General features: G+C 44.7%; 1 protein-coding gene across 1 annotated transcript in view; it reads left to right on the top strand.

The window, feature by feature from the left end:
• Positions 1-1,424, top strand: part of armc6 (armadillo repeat containing 6) — a 9,734-nt gene extending 8,310 nt beyond the window's left edge. The window contains exon 8 of the mRNA XM_061243016.1: positions 1-1,424. This exon is cut by the window's left edge and continues 1,184 nt beyond it. The gene's annotated coding sequence lies outside the window, so the exon portion shown is untranslated.
• Positions 1,425-5,308: the final 3,884 nt, after the last annotated feature.

Below are 5,308 nucleotides of genomic sequence, written 5' to 3' on the forward strand. Positions count from 1 at the left end.
TGAGACCCGCCCGCTAGCGACCCGCCCCGTACCGACCTGCTCCCTACAGACCAGACCCTGCTCCCTAGCAACCACACGCCTGCCCCCTAGCAACCACAACCGTACCCCACCCCCAATCCACCAGACCCTGCCCACTTCCATCTCTATGGTCACGGATGACGTTTCACTGAATTTATTATTACCTTTTTTTTTTTTTTTTTATGTTTTTGACAACATCATTTCTCTGCCTTAAATTACACCACCAGTTGTACATGTAAGCTGGTTTCATTACTGCAGATGTCCTTTACTGTAGATTTAAAGCATCCAAAACAACTCCCAACCACTTTTCTGTGGGACACATGGAACCACAATTGGACATATTCACCAAATGTAGATTTAAAGCATCCAAAACAACTCCCAACCACTTTTCTGTGGGACACATGGAACCACAATTGGACATATTCACCAAATGTGACTTCCTGAACTGGACCAACTGTTGTGCTCCTGTTGCTGTAGAGAAGTTTTCATTGGGTGACTGTTGCACCGAAGCATTATGGGATTTGGAATCCCAACAATAGTGAAACTCCTCCCCCAGGTTTCGGCCAATCACGGCTGTCGGCTACAGTCGGGACTGGTTTCTATTTGATACTAGACTGTGTAGCACATTCATACTCTGGTCCAGAACGCGCTGTAAAATCTGGAGCATCGTCTACATATGGTGGCAACGGTTGCAATTGCTAGAAGCTTCTGCAGTATTCACTAAGCCACATTAATGAGGAAAACGCCTACATTTTGAGAAATATTTACCCTGACTTCTGTTCGATTTCATTTTTGTGCATTCACTGTTCGCAAAACGTGTTAGCTTAGCATAAAGATTTAGCGTATAGGAGTCTGTTTCAAAGTGAAGAAATGCGCCTTACAGCTGTCGTATTTACGCGAGATATCGAACATCTTGTCTCAGTCTGGGTAAGTCGGAAAAAAGGTATATTTCCCCAAATGTTTGCGTTTTCGTTTTAATGTGCGATCCTTTCTAGTTTTTTTTTATGTTTTATATTGTACATACTTACTTTCTAATTAAATGCCTGCGTGTGTTTATTTTTCATTTTTATTGATTCATATTTTGTAGTTGTGAACTTTCCCCATCATTCTTGTATACACGTATAACTTTATTTATGAGCCGAGTATATTGATATATTAAGTGCCCAAGAGCATGGCCCTTTTGTCTGATAGTTGTTCTGAAATGATTGATTTGGCAGAAAAACAATCTGCGTCGTTTAAAGGTGTTCTTATTACCACATGTTAACAAGATCGTTGCTGGACGCTTTGTGATAAAATCTGCTAGTGTGCAAGCTGCAAATTGTGTCCCCCGTCGTGCACAATAACACAATTACTTGACATTTTCTATTTGTTTTTTTGTTTTTTTATTAAATGAACTGCTGAATGTCTTCATTGTTTATCTGTACTCATTTCTTACAAAAAGAACTGACAGACACTGTCAAAATTAGTATGTGTTCGATTGGTGTCCTCAAACAAACTCGTTTTCAATCTCCACGCCCCTCAAAACAACCTATCGCGGTGAGCGCTGCCCCAGAACTCCCTTTCCCACGATCCTCTTCGGTTTGCCGAGATAGCAGCGAGCGTTCGAAGATAGTACAGCCTTCGCATTCGTGAAAGTCACGTCGCAGTCTGTCGCCGTGGGACATTGGGAAGCAGTGTTGACGACTTCCCTCAGGTTTTAAGTGGGGTCGCGACCACTGCCCTCCAAACGGGCATCGCGCATTGAGGTGAACACTCTTAACTGGCTGGCGTGCAGGTCCCAACTTCGCTCGCAATTTAGCGTTCAAGGAGGAGGGGTGATATTGAACAGGCGAGTTGCAGGTTTCAAGTTGGACCCGAAGAGACTCGAAATTTCGAGACTCAGGCAAAAGCGACAGGTGGCGTCGCGAAAGTACCGGTAAGGAATGTGCATATCGTTGCTTGCTAAGGTTGTCGAAGCTGTTCACAGTGAGCTAGCTCTCGTTAGCTAATGCCACCTAGCACGCCTTTCGTGCCGCCGTGGTACGCACATGCACATAGCTACAAGGAGCTGTGCAAAATTAGCTAGCCAACATTACAGCTGTCGGTGTACTGTCACTTCGGCTATTTTAGCCTTAGCTTGGTCGAACTGCCGGCTAGCGCCATCCCGCGATTTGGTATAATAACTACTCCTATTTAACGTCAGCTGCTTGGGACCAGCGCTTGCAGTCCGTCTCGTTTTGTGTTGAGCTTGTTGCTAACAGCGTGCAGTTATTGGGGTTGTTTTTCAAATATCTAACTAGCTCGTCGAACTGTCTCACATTATGTTTAAGCCCGTTTTGGACTTTTGACTGTCCATTGAGATTAAGTTTAAGCGCCACGGTTGCATGTAACGTCCCACACACACACGTTGAATTCTATGGGAACATGTTTTCTAAGAATGAACACACGTAGATTATTTTAAAATAATTATCGTAAATATTCTCATTAACCCTTAATTGTCTCAGCTGTGTCGAAAAGAAAGGGAGCTCACCATTTAACGTCATGTGGCCTGCAGCTATTCTAACTTCACTGCATTGTGTTCGCTTGTAGTCGTTATACGCTTCACAATTTTGTAATAAATCCCTGTTGTACATTTTAGACGTCAGGGTTCGGGATGTGAATCATTCACACATTTGCGAAAAAAAGAAAGAAAAGGAAAATAATGTATTCATTCATTCGAAAGCGACATTTTAACCAGGTTCGAATCCAGAACGGGGGGGGGGGCATTGTCGAGAACTGCTTACCCTGAATACCTAGTCGTGTAAACTGATGAAATTAGGAAACCTCTGAGCCAAAGTTACTGCATGTAAATCCCCTTGGATCATGTGTCTGTTAAGTAAGGCACAGTGTGAAGTAAGGTGGGATTATGTACACGGGGACACAGGGAAGTAGCAAGTATCATAACTATAATAATAGTGTGTATGTATGCGCATGTGTGTGTGTGTGTATGTATGTGTATATATGTGTATCTGTATGTATATATATATATATATATATGTGTATACATAGATATATAAAAAGACCAAATAAATTGGGGAAATACAGGTTTTGCTGTAACTGAATCCTGAGCTTTTGCTTCTCTTTTGGTTGGCTCAGGGCATTTTATTATGTGCATGAGTCATGCCCCTGCCCCATGTGTTTTCTTTTGAACTCCGGCCCGTGTAGTTTGGGGCTACATGCTGCTATTCAGCATCTGGATTGTGCTGCAGCAGGGACAGTGCAGACATTATTGGTGCCCCTGTTCGCTGGACGTGGGTCCAGCACCACTCCTGAAGAACTCAGTCAGGACCAGTGGGAAAGTCAAACTACCGGTTTGGTGTTCTTTTGACTCAGCGTTTCACTGGAACTTCCCCCTCACTGACTGGTTTCCTGGAGAGAAAATGACTGGAGGAGGAAAAGGAAAAACTCATGAAAAATGGAGGATTTGAATGTGTGTTTGGGAAGGGATGGGGCAGGGGTGAGGTCCACTGGGGCAGATGGGATATGGAAATAAACGCTGCTTTGGGTCGAATGGGTTCTGCAGCGCAGGTGAGAGACGTTCTGTGGGTGCTCTCCGGGTTCCGTGGTTGCTCACTTATGCCCGGGAGGTGAATAAAAAAAAAACCTAACAAACAATGACTGTGTAAAAATAAGCATTTAATAGGTACAGTCATTCTAACTTTGGCGAGATTACTGCTGCATTTCTGGGCCCAAGGAGGAGGCATTTCCACATTCCCAAACGGGTTTTATTTTTATTTTTTAAGTTGATTATCTCCGTGTGTGAAAAGTCATGTACAACTAAAAGGTAACTTATTTGCGTGAACATTGTACAGAACCAATTATGCTGTTAGGACAGTGAAATATTACAGAACCAATTACGCTGTTTTCATAGTGAAATATTTACTTGGGTTGTCCAGGCACCAGACTGCCCTGTGTGGGAGTGCAGGAGCCAGAACACCCAGGCAGAAACTCTGGGGCTTTCAAGACCAGGCTTGTAGGATACTATCTAGTTGGTAGGTATACCAAGCAGGAGGTACCCTTTAGTGGTAGGCAAATGGTTGGGCCAAAAGGCCTGTTCTTGTCATTATGTGATCTGCTATGTTCTGTTATCATTAACTGTTGGTTGGGAATGTTGATAATAGATAACGAGTGTATGCGAGATCACTGAGCTTACCGGTGCCAACTGTGTGATCAGCGATACAAATTTAGATTGATTGATTGATTGATCGATTGATTGATTGATTGATAGATAAAGCGTCTACATTCTTACAAGACTAAAAACAAACCACTAAAATTTTGTTAAAACCCTCAAACTCAATTGTCGTCAGTGTATAGCATGTGTATTTACTTGTATTGTTGTACACTGGGCATAGGACTATGGGGGGGGGTGGGCTTGCTTCACCTTTCCCGTACTTCTATATATATATATCCACATCATGGGGGACCTTTCACCCAGAAAGCTGCTCAAAGCTGGACCGCTGCTGTTTGCCAAACAACCTGGTCTGCGTTGTGTTTCCTGACCTCTCTGGGCTGCCTGGCCGGGGCTAAACTTTATTGATTTACTGTGGTATTTTTAAGGGGAAGATTAGCGTCTAGATGACAGCTGGTTATTCATGCACAACTGCGTCGCTTTTTAGCAGGGGGGGCTTGCTGTCCGTCGAGCTATTCGGTCAGCTGCGTTTTTGCTGAAGTTGAAAATAAGAGTGGCCTGTGCTACTTGAGTGAGCGACAGTCTTGACCCAGCGCTGGATTCAAACTTGCGTCCACTTGTCCTTCACGGCTATGCCACAGTGCCAGGTTTGACCTTGTTTAGTTGGGTTTCGTGGTCCAGTCTGACTTTTTTTTCTGGTTGGTATTTTGTGGCCGCCACCTTCTGTGCTGCTTTATGTTCAGGCCTGACCTCATAATGACGGTGATTAAAGCCTCCGACAGGAAGAAAAGGCCAATGCTGTGTTGTTCTCTCTCCCGTGTCCCGTGATCCGTTTAGGACCCGAGAAGGACCTTGTTCTGCAGGCCTGGGGTGTCCTGTGAGAACGGCTGACAGAGGGGGCCGTTCCGCTGATCTGCCCCAGTGAGGGGGGGGGGGGGGGGTAGGGGTAAGTACAGAAATAAAAATGAGAAATTATGTGAAATAAAATAAAAACACGTGCGTGCGTGCGTGCGTGCGTGCGCGCGCGACTGAGTTTCAGTGTATGTATGGTTGTGAGATGGGGGATTGACCCCTGACCTCTCTGTGTTTTACTCCTGCAGCGTGTGGGAGGGCGGGGGGGCTGTGAGCCTGTATGTGCGGGGG

The sequence above is a fragment of the Conger conger genome, chromosome 5 (assembly GCF_963514075.1).
Source record: "Conger conger chromosome 5, fConCon1.1, whole genome shotgun sequence".
In the NCBI taxonomy this organism is placed as follows: Eukaryota; Metazoa; Chordata; class Actinopteri; order Anguilliformes; family Congridae; genus Conger; species Conger conger.